The sequence below is a fragment of the Lissotriton helveticus genome, chromosome 5_1 (assembly GCF_964261635.1).
Source record: "Lissotriton helveticus chromosome 5_1, aLisHel1.1, whole genome shotgun sequence".
In the NCBI taxonomy this organism is placed as follows: domain Eukaryota; kingdom Metazoa; phylum Chordata; class Amphibia; order Caudata; family Salamandridae; genus Lissotriton; species Lissotriton helveticus.
In genome coordinates this window covers 829,658,951-829,675,069 of record NC_136065.1, presented here as the reverse complement: position 1 = coordinate 829,675,069, position 16,119 = coordinate 829,658,951, and the positions used below count along the sequence as shown (strand labels likewise).

General features: G+C 46.7%; 1 protein-coding gene across 1 annotated transcript in view; it reads right to left on the bottom strand.

Annotated features, from left to right (window-relative positions):
• Positions 1 to 16,119, bottom strand: part of BMPR1A (bone morphogenetic protein receptor type 1A) — a 510,331-nt gene that overhangs the window by 283,165 nt on the left and 211,047 nt on the right. The window lies entirely within an intron of this gene.

Sequence of the window (16,119 nt, the reverse complement as noted above, 5' to 3'; positions counted from 1 at the left end):
ACATCCACGTGTGCATGCACGCACGAACACTCACGCACACATAGTGCGCCAGCTAATATAATAGACTTCCGTAAGTGAGCGAGAGGTGGTGTCCTATAGCACTGTCTTCGGGCACGCCGTCTCTTTGACTGATTGTTCCGCGTTGTTTGTAATTCCCTGTGCCTAAAAAATTGAGTTCCATTATCCTGATCTCGGGGAAAGCGCTGTGAAGCTCTAGAGCCATATTCGCGCTGTATAAAACTGCAAAAAAACTTTGAAGACAGCCCTCTGATAAGGAAAAAAACCCGGATTGTGTTTTTTCTGTAAAACATTATCTTAGTTTGCGCCTTCCACCACTGAATCGTTAAAGTGCATGAGTTGAATATGAACACGCACTGACTTAAGGAGATATGATCAGTTGGAGAACGGTCATGAGTGTCAATGAATGATACTCTGTGGCAGTCGGCCAATCGTCTTCTGCAGTCCCCAGCATTTTGAAAGTATGCAGTACAGTCTTTTATGTTTGGGGATTTAAACAAACATATGTATGGAGGGATGATAGTATTCACGGGACTACTCATAGTGACTTCCGTTTTCGAGTAGCGCCTCTTGCTGCAGTTTGCGCTTTCAGACTCTACTATACAATCAAAAACGTGTTGAATAAATGCCCTTTTAAAATGCATGGCTTTTTTTAACCAGGAAACGTGAATCCATACTTTGATAGTTTGCAGTCGTAATGTTATATGATTCTGTTGATGATGAATTTTAAGCACAATTAACTGGACCTTGGGATGTTGCGTGGTGTTCGTTCGTAGTGTGTTTTTTAAGAAAGTCGGTGCCTTGAAATCCTCTCTGTGGACTCTGTGGCCTTATAAAAGTACACCAAAGTTAGAACAAGCTCTTCTAGCTAGAATGTATACTTTCCAATACACAGTGCGAACGGTGCCGGCAAGGATGAAGGTGCGGATTGTTCTGAGACGCTGCGAACCGTGCCGGCAAGGATGAAGGTACAGATTGTTCTGGGATTGTTCTAAGACGCTGCGAACCGTGCTGGCAAGGATGAAGGTGCGGATTGTTCTGGGATTGCTCTGAGACGCTGCGAACCGTGCCGGCAAGGATAATAATAATCCACATTTGTAAAGCGCACAATCACCCGTAAGGGTCTCTAGGCGCTGGGGGCCGTCGGGAAGATTAAGCAAGCTATTGCCCAGAGTCACATGGTGCTGGGCTAATCTGCTGCCGGTGCCGGGGATCGAACCGTGATCCCCAGATTCCAACGTCAGTCGCCCTGGCCGCGGCGCCACACCTAGGATGAAGGTGCGGATTGTTCCGAGACGCTGCGAACCGTGCCGGCAAGGATGAAGGTGCGGATTGTTCTGGGATTGTTCTGAGACGCTGCGAACCAAGCTGGCAAGGATGACGGTGCGGATTGTTCTGTGAGAAGATACGCGGAACTAATATTCGTTTGTGACAAAATGTATCATCACAGCGAATCGGTATTCTAACACTTGGCACTTATCAACGTTCATTAACTGCGATAAACTGAAGATGCTAATACATGTCAGCAAAGAATCATAACAAAAGAAAGTATGCAATTAGCAACGTCTGAAAGGGAGGCAAATTCGAAAGTTGCAACAGAAACATGAAAAAACAAGATTTCTCCCAACAGGGGCCCAACATACGTCTGGCCCGGGGTCCCAAAAATTCTCAAGAGAACACTGGCGGGAGTGACCCTATACTTTGGGTAAATATGGCCATTGTGAGTGTTGGGAATTGAAGAGGCGTTTTCAGCCCACAGGGGCCCTGGGCTCACCAAGACTAGCCGATGTGGCACAGAGTGGCGCGTGTTGCAAACGGGGTGAGGAATTGTTTTTGTGTTTATCGACTTACTGGGGCCTGTGGGGGAGGTAGCTGACGTGAAGCTATCCTCTGAAATGGGGGCGAGGCAGGTCGGAGGGATAGAAGGTTTTTTAGGTGGTGCAGGTTTGAGGTTTTTATTTTGTCAGAAGACAGGCCCACTTTGGGGGTCAATGGCCGTTTTGCAACCCGCAGAAAGAAGCAAAGGACCCTAGGGGCGGTGTTTATAGCCAGCTATGCCCGGAGGACCGAGGCTGGACGTCCCATATTTAGAGGTGTGGTGTGGGTTCCTACCTGCCAACAGATTATGAGATTTGTGGGCTAATAACCGGGTTGCGGCCCGAGATAATCTGCAAACGGCCCACTATCCCTATCCGTTGAATAATGCGGGCTAATCATTAAAGTGTCGGTGAGGGCACATATCATAGGGGTAGCAGGCAAGGTAGCGGGTTTGATTTTGTATTTGTCGGCAGATTATGGGGTCTTTGAGGTTAAACAGGCGTTCTGCAGCCCGCTGATGTTCTGCAGCGCATCCCCTGCCGGTTCTGTAATGCGTATTGCACGTGAAGCATTGGCTGAGGAAATAGATCGGTGGAGAGAATGGGGTTTTATGGAGCTGTGGGGGGATTCTGTGTTTTACAGCAGATTGAGAGACTTTTGGAAAATAGCCAGTTTCCAGCCTCTTGGTACTCAGACGTGAAGGGTGTGAGTACCACCCAGCACAGCTGTCGGTTGTTCAGGAGTGGAAAAGCAGATCTTGCGTTTATCTGCAAGTTGGTATAACAGCCATTTTGCAGCTGCAGCTTCCTCCGGAGCAATATTCTCTGTGTGCGATATGCGAGCTCCCCCCACGCTCTCTAGAATTCTGGGGTGTCTCGGATGGCTGGGGAGGAGGCGTTAGCCAGAAGTGGGGTGGTGCTGCTAACCCGGCAGGTGTGTAGGTTAAGGCGCCAAATGTACAGCACTGTCTGTCAGACGTGGAGCAGAGCCACCGCCGCCATCTTGTGCAGTACAGAGAGGTGTGATGTATTCCTATAGGTTCTGAATCGATCCCCCTATTCCTGACCCTATTCTGGTTAAACAAACTAACAAGTTAACTAGCAGCCAGCCCATGAGGCAGAAAACCCCCATGATGCAGATACCGTTATCTGACGCAGTCACACTACGGCACAGGAACGTGTTATCTGATTAGGTCATAACGCTTGCGATCTAATTAGACAAGCGATATTCCTCCAGCCCCTGATAAGGCATACGGAGTTCTCATAACAAATCAAACCTATGACAACCTGGGCAAAACCCTGCGGCCATTGTTTTGATTTCACCGAGAACTTCAGCAAAAGAATGTGCTAACGAGCAAGTCGTATGACATCCTTATTGACGTATCTATGTCCATCCTTACGTCAATCTCGGCACCTTAAAGGTATAAATATTACCGATATTGCCCTATGCAAACACACGCGGTGGTGACGAGACGGAGCAGCCATACTTGCCGAAGCGAAGAGCAGAGCAGACCCCGCTGGCGCAGCCCCGCCTTCCTGACGCGCTGAGAGACGCGCTGCTTTCTCCTGCCGAGAAATCCAGCACCGGCGCTTCCGGGTAGCCCTCGCAGGCAGCCTGGAATATCGAGAGCAGAGAGAGAGATACCATCCCTCATTCATCCTAACTTCCAGGTACAGAACTGAATAACCCCTCACAGAGAATTCTTTAGTTATTAACTTGGCAAAAACAAACTTAACTTAAACTGTAACTTTCTATTCCCGCCCACGTATTAGGCTTAGGTCAGGTACACGGGGTAGGCGTATTTAGAAACACCAGTTGAGTACGTTTAGTCAAATGTATATGTGTATGTAATATATTTTATTCATTTTAAAACATCTTATGGCTTAGAAACCACATCAATGTTTTTACAGTATTATTTTATACTATTGCTTTTAATGTATGCACTTTACTTAACTATAAGTATTGCAATAATATCGATCCATTTCTCTTGTATGAGAAAAGAGACTGATCAATAAATAACACCTTTTTATTGAACACGCCCGTCTCTTCCTTTTCTCTACAATCTGATGAGACTAAGAATGCACGTACTGACTGAGTAAAATAATTTGCCTTTTGTTCACACGACTCTCGAGATATACTCTTGATTAGGGGAGAGCAAAGTTGTCATGTTCTATGGTTGTCAGAAACTAAATCCCTTCTTGTCTAATCAGGGGAGTTAATTCTTTCCTGAACATTCGAGAAAGTTTCTAGTGAACTCTGAGCTAAGCTGGCAAACCCAAAACTTTAAGTCTAATATCGACAGTAGTAGACCTAGTTAACGTCTGGTCTAGGCCTTTACTATTGAAGGTATTATTCCAATGCGCAGAGCCTATTGGGATGATAGGAACTACACTACAGAGGGACGGGTGGGTGCGGGGAGAGAGAAGGGCAAGCTGGGTGCGAAGGAAAGAGGGGGCGAAACGAAAGGCAACATAGGCCAAACAACAAGGGCAGTTGAGGGGTGTGGGCAACAGAGAGAGATGGGTAGGTGCTGGGGGCACGTGAAAGAAGAGAGGAAATGAGAAATCTGGATTGAGAGAAAAAGGGGGCAGGGCGAAAACAACGGGCGGAGGACTCGGCGACTTCTTGCGGCAGCGGTCTGGGCAAAATGCCAGAACAAAAGCCCCGCCATTTTCGCAATTCGGGGGCGTGTTTTTAGCAGTTGAGTGACGGATGACGTCACGGCTAAAAAAATGCAAAAATCACGCCCCCGAATCGCAAAAAGACGGGGCTTGAACCGAGTGACGCCCCTCTCCTCCAATGGCTGGCCAGCATTTACGAGGCAAGCCAATGGAGAAGAGGGGCGGGTTCAAGCCCCCATACTGCCCAAACATAAAATCTCGGACTCCGCCCACTGCGTGGGACGCTAGTCCGAGACCTAAAAATGCGAATAAAGAATAAATGAGCTGCCTAAATCGCTCTTCCATTATTCACAGCTCCGGGCAAGGAGCACCCCATAATGACTTGTGAGGGCTTTTTAGTAGGAATAATTTTGATCCTGGTGGTGCCATTACAAGGGGTACAAACAGGCATTTAATATGTTGGTGAGGTGTGCAGGGAAAGGAGCAGCTCCCCAGCAACATAAAAAAATACAGTAATACAGTCTTCTGGGTCATTGAATCCATGACCCCAGGAGAAGTTACCATATTGTTTCCAAAGTATGCCAAGCTGGATCTCCATGCTTTTCAGCTGGAGTGCAGGAACCTCTTGTGGTTGGTTTTATGGCTAAACTTTAGGAGCTGATAAATGCTTAAAAAAAATTTAAAAGCTCAGACATTTTGATGTTTCTTTTGATGTTTTACTGAAAAATGTTGTAACACTATTAAACTTCCAATTTCTATTTTTTTTTTAAATATACATTTGATTGGAATTATTGGTGACATTTTGGCAAAGCCGGGATTTCTGCTTTATATATGCTAATGTGCTCACACCTGATAACACAAATAGACCAGCTTCTCTTTATATTTTGATGTTCTGACCCTTTGACAAAGAACCTAGGCCTAACTCACTTATGCCACCCTTTATATTGTTACGTGTGTCTGGCCACAATGCTAAGTAACTGGAAAAAAAATGTTGTCCAATAACACTTAATTTACGGCAAGTTTAATAATACACACAGTCACACGTGTATTACTACAAGGCAAAGTTCAAAGTGCTTGTTATAACCAAAGTAGTGACCAGTTCACCTGTGAAAAGCACCGTGTACAACCCCGTGATTACTTGCTAGTTACTGTACACACGAAAGAAACTTTCCTTATAAGTAATAACTGTAAGGCATCTTCAGTGTGATTTTTCTTTACTGTGCAAGTTTAATTCCTTGCGTCCCGGTTTTCGATAAATAACTTTTTAAACAACTAAAAATTGAAAAAAATATGGAGTGGCATAAACCACACATGCAGCAGTGTTAGACATATTTGTTCCATTAACAGTAGCTCTAGCTCTCGGGAGTCAAGCCACAAACGCACATTTCATTCTGCGCAGCTACATAAATTGCACAAACATGAGCACGTCAGTTTTATGGAGAAACCACTTTTCATCTTTGTATGCCCTTAAAGTTACCAGAGCACAACAAAAGTTTGGCTTCATTTATTTTTGCACGGTGAGGCTGGAAATAGGGATATTCTTTACCGTGTTGCTAAATTGATAGACAAATACATTTACAAAAAAATAATCCAAGACGCCATTTTTCCAAAGCATACGACAGGAATGCGCGGCCTCCGGCTTCATCTTTCACTCTGTTTCATGGAACACGTACTGGGAAATTCTGCTCCGCTGGCTACGCGCCAGTTCCTTAACCAGCCTGGGAGTCGGGGCCCCCTCCTCACTCGGCCCCTCCCCTCCACGGCGCCTCGCCTGACGTACTTTTCGGGGCGCACTAGGCTCCGGCACAGACTTTCTGGCTCCAGTGCTATTGTCTGCTTGGCTGCTTCCCGCTCCTTCACCGAGTCGTGGATTAGAGCATAAGAACACAGGGGCTTTGCCTCACCGACAAATATATATATTTTTTCAGCAGGTTTAAATTGGTGTTCACGGTGAGTTTATATCAAGACCAGCTGTCCGCAGAAATTGCCAGGACCAGGTTAGAAAATAGACGCAAAAAATACCAAAGTTTTAACGGTGTGTCTGCTTTGCGCGCGTAGGTTTTCGGCACGTCTTAAACATATTTTTTGAACCGCCGAGGAGAGCGCACGTCCTTCGCCGTTTACGCGAACGAGTGAATTACATCCGCTGCTACTTATAATAGCAGGTTTTTGTTTATCGATTAATAGGACACTACTACAGTTTCTAGGCACTGTAAATACTGGGTATATTTATGACCCACTTTTTACCTAGGACCGAGGGTCCATCAGGATGTATAACACTATAAATTGCTCTTCGGCCTGTGCCGAAACGCTCCAGATAAGATGACACAATGTGACCAGTTCGGAAAGCTTTGCTGTGGCTTGGATTCGCCTTCATCTCAGGGTCGGATACCAAAGTACAGGGTCTACCAGTGTTACGAAGAAACTCCAGATATTCGAGTGGATGACGACTTGTGGTGGTGATAACAAGGTAAGGGCGCGGTAGGGGGTAATCTCAAGGTCTAAACCTACAGAAAATGCAACACTCCAAACATTCTGAAAGGAGAGCAGTCATGCACTCCTTTTAAATATGTATATACTAGTTCTGTCCGATAACTGCTGTATTCACATTCACTGGCTTAATGGGGACGAGGTAACATTCCCCAGTAGCCATGCTACAGGGATAGCTGCCATGGTTTCAGATTGCTGTGTGACATTTTCATAATTTCCGTGTTATTATCAGTGACATTTCAACGACTATGAGTGACACTTTCCTAATAAAACAAATAGGGAAATACATATCAGAACACACCCATTTGAGCAACAAGAAACTCTAAAAAGACACCAGGGCTTTAAGTAGGATGAAAAAACTAGGGGGGGGGGGGTCTCACAAAGGGGCGTGGCCATTGTAATCAGGGTCGTGGCTTTAAAACACTTCCGCAAAAAATCTGTGTTTAGCATAGTGTGAGGCCCGACTTGTATTTTGCTGTTTCTGTCATTGCATCCAGATATGTGATACAAGTAACATCATACCCATAACAAATAAGGACTATTGGCTTTGTCAATGGTTATTAGTTGCATAAGATAAATAAACTGCAACTATGGCTTGTTACATATAATATAGAAAAAAAGCTTCCAATTAAAACCCTGGAGGCCGTACCACAATGTTGCTGCTCCTGAGTTACAGCAAGAGAAGGGAAATCCAGAAAGAAAATGACTCTTTAAAGGATTTCCCTTACCCCACAATGCTCTCCTGGCATGACGTCATGCCGTAACTTCTCCACTAGTGAGCAGTGTGGGCAGCTGTTTCGAAACGGGTCTCTATCGGGCTGTTTTGCGCCCTGGCACTTTTTTCTGGACTGCAGTGACAGCAAACTGCAGTCCGGGGAAAAAAAACAGACCGCCTTTGCCAGGGCTCAAAACAGACCCATTTCGAGGCCCCCTTTAAAAAACTGCCGGTGCGAAGACCCCTGAGACCCGGCCCACTCAAAGCCCTGGAAGTCACTGAACTAAAGCTCGCTTGAAGGCGTTCGAGCAGCGTGGACGAGCTGCTCTGCCAATCAATGTGATATTCATTTTTAGGTCTCGCCTGTCGATGCGCATGCGCATCGAGCTTGCGAGACTATTGGGGCTTAAACAGTCTTTAACCAACTTGCAAGGAATCGTGGCGATTCCTTGCAGTGCCCGTGAAATTCAAGCTTAATGCGCATGCGCTTAAAAGCGCGTGCACATGCCCCCAGCCGCCTGCCTGCCCCTGCTGCTTTCACGACCTCTCGCCGTCTGTTCCCCCTGCTGCGTCATCAAAGGCTTTCACGGCCGGCCGGACGTGCTTTCAGTTTCACTGCCGGCCGGCCGTGTAAAGTGCACTTCAAAGGCCGCTCTCCCTGCTCCGCCCCCTGTAAGTGCTCTGCTTCTTCAACTAGGAATCCAAGAATAAACGCCTTCATAAAATCACCAGCTTTCCTTAAAGCACTGACATCTTTCCACGTTTCTTGTATTCAGGTTGAATCGGACTTGAAGCTGCAAGTGTTCTACAATTGCAAAAATATTTTCATCCAGTTCTCTTTTAACGGGGTGTACCTATGTGCGGGCACAGGAACTTTACTCATTTAATCTTTGTGGCCCATGAGACAATCCCCGCTGCTCGTAGGAAAGTCGGGTCTCTTGCAGGGCCTGGGTTGGTTGCTCATGTCCATAGTGGCTCCCAAATCCCATTTTCTTTTACAATTGCCGCTGCTCTTGCGAGTTAAGCTGATGAATTCCTCACCGGTGCTGCCTTTTCTGTTGTGCACCTCCATGGAACCCACGGCCTCCATCCTCCGCCGCATGAGCTCTGTTTGTTGTTTGTGGGTGCTTGCTTATTTTAAAATATTCAGTGATAACCCCTAATGCGCTCTGTAAATTGTTTTAAGTTGTATACTTCAGCGCTAACACCCGATGCGGTCTGAAAATGCTTTGTTGCTTGTATTGGGATGAAGTATTAATATTATTTTTGTGGGTGCTTGCTTATTTTAAATGCTTCGGCGATAACTCCCCTATGTGGTTGGAAACATTTTTTTGTTAAATGCTTTGGCGCTAACTCCCGATGCGGTCTAAAAATGCTTTGTTGCTCCTATTGGGATCAAGTATTCATCTTGGAAATGTTTTGTTTGTATGTGCTTTCTTATTTTAAATGCTTCACACTAATCCCCGATGCGGTCAGAAAATGAAATGCTTCGGAGCTAACCCCGATGCGTTTTGTTTGCCTTCTTCAAACAAACAGCATACAAACTATCAAAAGAAACAGCGGATGTGGTTTAAAAAACAAATGCTAACGTATTATCTTGCAACCTATGTTCCACTCTCCAATTTGTATTACATTTCCCCAACTCCATGTGTATGTGCGCACAAACAGCAATTAATCACCACTTGCTTTTAAAAACATTTTGCCACGCTTTTTGTACTGATATATTAAACTGGAATACTGCACAGCTCGTGTGGCATTGATAAGTTTAATTGTAAACTTTTAAATACTTGTAACAGTGTGTTCTGTTTCTTACAGTTTGTTTTTCTAGCTTTTACCTGTAACCTACACTTGGTTCCGCTACTTGTGCATCCTGCTGCTTCTTTGTCTCAACTACTGACCTGCTTTTCGCATATGGTGCAGACGATGCCAGAGCTTCCCCCGGCCCCCTCCGCGCAATGCCAGAGCTTTTCACTCCAAAACATCACACTAAGCTTGCCCACCTTGGCCCCTCCGCCCTCAGCAGACAGACAGCAATATAAGACCTACAGATAGTGCTCGTGTGTTTGGGCTGGTGAGGGATTTCACAAACAGACTCTCTATTTTCCACCACGGACTCATATGTTGTTACTAAATATAAATTTAGTGTTTTCGTTCTTCCTTCCTCTCCTTTGTCCCTAGTGTACTTCTCCTGTCTTTGCGCCTACTGCCTTCCCTATGAGTATTTAACTAAATGGTGCTGTTATTGTGCTGGTGTATGAGTGTCTCCCCACAACTGACCCTATCTGGCACTAGTCTGTCTACCAATGACATCGGGCAGAGGCTTTACTGTGCTAGCAAAGATGTCAGCATACGGCCTCTGAGGCTGGCTGCTTCACCCCGTTGGGTTCCCCAGAAGTATCAGACTGTCTCACAAGTGACTGACTCTGTCCCAGCCTTATTCTGCCCATGTCACTCACTCTGCCCGAATATTACCAGCCCTTCAGGAGCACCAAATTGTCTCACGAGTTACCGACTCTGTCCCAGCCCTACCAGCCTTTTAGAAACACCCTCTCGCCCAAGTCACTGACTCTGCCCCAATATTACCGGCTCATTTGAAGCATCAAGCTGTCTCACGAATGACCAACTCTGTCCCAGCCCTATCGGCCCTTCAGAAGCACACTGTTTACCAAGTCAATGAATCTGCCCCAATATTTCTGGCCCTTCATCCACCGTTCAACTTCACCATCCAACTCCACCCTCCAAATCCAATTCTACCCTCCAACTACAACATCACCCTCCAAATCCAAATCCACCCTCCAACTCCACCCTCCAAATCCAAATACACCCTCCAACTCCACCCTCCAAATCCAAATCCACTTTCCAACTCCACCCTACAACTCCACCCGCCTCCTTCTCTAACTCCCTGTTCTCTTCTCTTCTCCTGTGATGATCTGCAGCTCTCTTCCACCCGCCCCCTTCTCCAACTCCCTGTTCTCTTCTCCCGTGCTGATCTGCTGTTCCCTTCCACCACCTCCTTCTCTAACTCCCTGTTTTCTTCTCCCGTGCTGATCTGCTGCTCTCTTCCACCCACATTTTTCTCTAACTCTCTGTTCTCTTCTCCTGTGCTGATCTGCTGGTCTCCTCCACCCGCCTCCTTCTTTAACTCCCTGTTCTCTTCTGCTGTGCTGATCTGCTGCTCTCTTCTACATACATCCTTCTCTAACCGCTCACACACATACAACCACGCACACACACACATACAACCACACACACAAACACACACAATCACACCACACACACAATCTCACACCCAACCACACACAACCACACACCCAACCACACATACAACCACACACCCAACCACACACCCAAACACAACCACACACACAGCCACACATACAGCCACACACCCAACCACACATACAACCACACCCAACCACACACACAACCACACACCCAACCACACACCCAACCACACAAACACACACAACCACACCACACACACAACCTCACACACAACCACACACACAACCACACACACAACCACACACACAACCACACAACTACACACACAACCACACATACAACCACACACACACACAACTACACCCAACCACACACACAACCACACACACAACCACACACACAACCACAAACACAAACCCACACACAACCCCACACACCCAACCACACACAACCCCACACACAACCCCACCCACCCCACCACACACACACAACCACAACCATACACACATATAACCACTCACACATACAACCACTCACACATACAACCACTCACACATACAATCACTCACACATACAATCACTCACACATTCAACTACACGCACAACCACACACACACACAACTGCACACACACAACCACACACACACACACACACAAACACACACACACACAAACACACACATCTATTGCCCTCACTCTATCTATCGCCCTCACTCTATCTGTCGCCCTCACTCTCTATCTATATATCAATATATCTATCTGCCTCACTCTATCTATCTATCTGCCTCACTCTATCTATCGCCCTCACTCTGTCTATCTATCTATCACCGTCACTCACCCTCAACACCTCACCCTCAACCCCACAGCCTCACTCACCCTCACTCACCCTCAACTCCTCATCCTCAAGCCCTCACCCTCACTCACCCTCAATAATCCCTCACCCTCACTCACCCTCAACACCTCACCCTCACTCACCTTCACCGTCACTCACCCTCACTCACCCTCAACACCTCACCCTCACTCACCCTCAACACCTCACCCTCAACTCCTCACCCTCACTCACCCTCACTCACCCTCACCCACCCTCACCCTCACTCACCCTCAACACCTCACCCTCACTCACCCTCACTCACCCTCAACCCCTCACCCTCTCCCCTGCTGCACTCTCCTGCTCTCTAGAGATGTGGCATAACGACCAGAGCTGCCATATAAGTCACGTAAATACAAAACATGTTGCATTCCAAATGCTATAGGTGTCACATTCGCGAAAGTTATAACTATTGGCATTGTAAATGACAAAGCCATCAATTTAGCCATTTTAACAACCAAAAAATAATTAATATATGTCATTTACTAGACCAATAAGTACAACTTTTCTAATGCGAGACCTATTGCATTCCAACCCCACTCATCCACGCAACGCCACTCACACACGCAACGCCACTCACACACGCAACGCCACTCACACACGCAACGCCACTCACACACGCAACGCCACTCACACACGCAACGCCACTCACACACGCAACGCCACTCACACACGCAACGCCACTCACACACGCAACGCCACTCACACACGCAACGCCACTCATCGACGCAACGCCACTCACACACGCAACGCCACTTACACACGCAACCCACTCACACACGCCACTCATCCACGCAATGCCACTCATTCACGCAACGCCACTCATCCACGCAACGCCACTCATCCACGCAACGCCACTCATCCACGCAACGCCACTCATCCATTTGCAAAACAAAAAAGGTCAAACTCTTCTATTGCGAGACCTATTGCATTTTCAATGCTTGTTTCCAGTGTGTGCCAGCAGCTCACCTGCGCAGGAGGGGTCGGGTCTGTCGTGGGATCACATGACTCACAGTAATGTGGGACCATATTCTCAAGTATAACTCACTCTTTGGTACAACTCGCACTCAGAAGTTAGAATGAGAGGGCAAATAGGTGCACAGATCCAGTTATGTGAAATTTAAATCAGCCACCAGTGTGAACAAGAAACACCTTGAAGCGAAAACAGCAATCGAAACAGGCACTACAGCACTGTTGTGTCATGTGTGCGCATGCAGCGCGGCCTGCTCAAACGTCGATCCCGGCAGGTAAGCGGAGGTTACCCCGGGTCATATCATGAGCCCCGGCGCCCTCCCCGAACCCCTAGCTCGCCACGGTCTTCTTCTGCAGTGGAACCAGCCCTTGCAGATGTCGCACTCGATCGTGAAGCTGCTGACATCATAGGGCTGCCAGCACACAGGAATCGCCATCCCATTAACCCTGTGGTTCCCAAACTGTGCGCCGCGGCGCCCCGGTGCGCCGTAATGAGGTGCCAGGGGCGCCGCGCACACTAGGGTGACCAACCATCCGTAAATTCCACGGGCCTTTTATCTGTAATTTTGGCCATCACAGGGAGCAGCGCTGCTCCCTGTGAGAGGCCTCACCCCTGCTGCTGGAGCCCCCTTTCACTCCTCCAGGAGCACAAGAGCAGCACCACCCGCCCATTGTCATTCAGTATGCCGCTGATTGCCACTTACTGAATGACAATGGGGCACTCTGGGGGTGTGACACCATGTGGCGGCCTCCTCCAGCCTCAGGAACAGAAGGGCAATCTGTACGATAAAAAGTAAAACGCAACGTTAGAAAACACTTCATTCAAAGAAGCCTGTAAAACAAGTTAAAAAGAACGGGTTATCGTTCTCTCACTGTCCTGTCATTTTAGAAGTGCAGTATCTTCAATATTGTATTCAACAAAGCCATGGTTGCTCCTTTTTCTTTTTTTTAAGGAACTAGCAACCATTGACAAAGCCAATAGTCCTGGCTTGTTGAGGTGTAATGATACTTGCTGTATTATATATCTGGATGCAATGACAGAGACAACATAATACCAGTGAGGCTGAACACTATGCTAAGCGCAGATATTTAGCCTAGGTGTTTTAAGCTGCGCTCTTAATTACGTCAAACACCCCCTTTGAAGAGACCCCCCAGTTTTTTTACACCGCTTAAAGCCCTGGAAACAACACCATGTTACAGTAACCTCACATCCTGGCACTGTGCATCATGCATGACTAATACGTTTTCAGTCTGCCTATGTGCAGGGGCATAGTGAACTCTCCACCAGCCCACCCCTTGCTGTAGTTCATTCTTGATGGGACTCTTCTGCCTGCAACTCTGCAAACAAAGGCTCAGCTCATAATGTGAAAAGGTGGGTGAGTAAATAAGTGAAGGAATGTCTGAATGGCTGGATGGATACTGAAAGGATGAATGCATGAATGAAAGGGGAATGGATAGATAATGAAAGAAAGGATGGATGGGTGGATGAGTGAATAAATGGAAGTATGGATGAGAGAAAAGGTAAATAGATGGATGTATGGGTGGAAGGGTAGATGTATGGGTGGATGGGTAGATGTATGGGTGGATGGGTAGATGGATGGGTGTGTGAAAGGATGGATGTAAGGATTGATGAGTTAGTGAAAGGGGGTAGATGGACAAAAGGATGGATAGATGAGTGAAGTGAAAGGGTGGCTGGATGAGAGAACGGATGGCTGGATGAGTGAACGGATGGTTGGATGAGTGAAAGAATGGATGAGTAATAGGATCAATGGATGGATTCATGAATGGATGAGTAAATGGGTAGATGGATGGATAAGTGAAAGGGGGATGGAGAGAAAAAGGGAGGATGAATGACTGAAAGGGTGAATGGGTGGACGGATAAATGACTGGGTGAATGGATGAGTAAGTGAATGGATGGCTGGGTGGAAGAGTGGATGGATGGATGGATGATTGTACAGATGGATGGGGTGAAAGGGTGGGTAGATGAACAATGGATGGATGAGTGAAAGGGTGGATGGAGGGATGCGTGAGTGAAATGATGGACGGAAGGATATATGGTGGATAGGTGTGCAAATGGTTGAATATGTTGGATATAGATGGGCACACAGATGGAAGGACAGACCTTTTTAGTGTAAAAATAAGGCTGGGGATACTGATTACGACAGACCAAACTCAATGTTCCATTTTCTCAGAGCGGGTCTCAGTACCAAAAGGTACTGAAAGCAGAGGCTGGCATAAATAAGGGTTTGGACCAGGCACTCTGTTGGGGGAAAAAAACGATGGATTGGGATGCAGCCAAAGTGATTGCCAGTGGATGAGATTAATAATTCAAGCATTCCAACCAATATAATACCTTCATTGCGTCCCAAATACTTTAAGGAAGATAACGGGAGGTACACACCACCCACCCACCCACCGGTAAAAAAATGGTGGGGAGCCACGGCCAACTGCCGATTAGGTCAGGGGAGCCACAGGTCAAAAAAGTTTGGGAACAACTGCATTCACCTTTAGAACTGTTATAAACGCATAGAGGGCCAGCCGGAGACTGGGAGGAGGGGGCGTGCATTAGCCACACAACATTGCCCATGCTCAAGGCCCACGGTACTAGCCCAAGACCTACGGCGGCGGCGATCGATCATACTGCGCATGTACGGCAGAGGCGAAACGGCCATGCATGCGCACTTTAGAATCATCAGTTCATTGCATGTAAAATGAGCTGGGTACCTTTTAGGTCTAATTTCATAAAAATAGGCAGAGTTGAAAAAAAAATACAATCCAGTCGATTTTACTGACAAAATTGTTATAGCAAGTGCTTATTAATGTTTCAGTGTATAAAGTAGAATATCAGAAAACAAGTACAATATAGACACTACCATAGGATAGTCCTCCAAGGATATTGCTTATGCATACCTAACAAGGGAGAAAACATTCATCCTTAGTAGTGATGCAGCTCTCGCTCCAGGTATGTAGTCTCCTTGAAGTGAATGGCACCGCTGCTGCCTTGCATGTTACCACGGTGGAGAATTGAGGTATTTTAACAATGCAGTCTCTGCATATACTTTCTGAAATGTGGGTTGGTCCAAACATCAGGCGAGCAACAAGCCAGATGAGGGGCAAAACTATTTTAAAACTGGAGTGTGCCACAAGCAGTCAGGTTTAGGTCCATTGTGTGCCAAGGTTTTCAGAAGCTCACATTTCTCACAGACTCTCTGTTCTAAAGGGAAAACCAGCATATACACGTAAAAGAACCGATATGGTTCGAACATAGATGCACGTAAAACTGTCTTACAAACTCTGACAGTGCCCTATCACTAGCCAGTGACCTGAAACGATTTATTTATGCTTCCGAGTCTGGCTTATCATTAGATATCCAGAATATATCTGCATTTTTT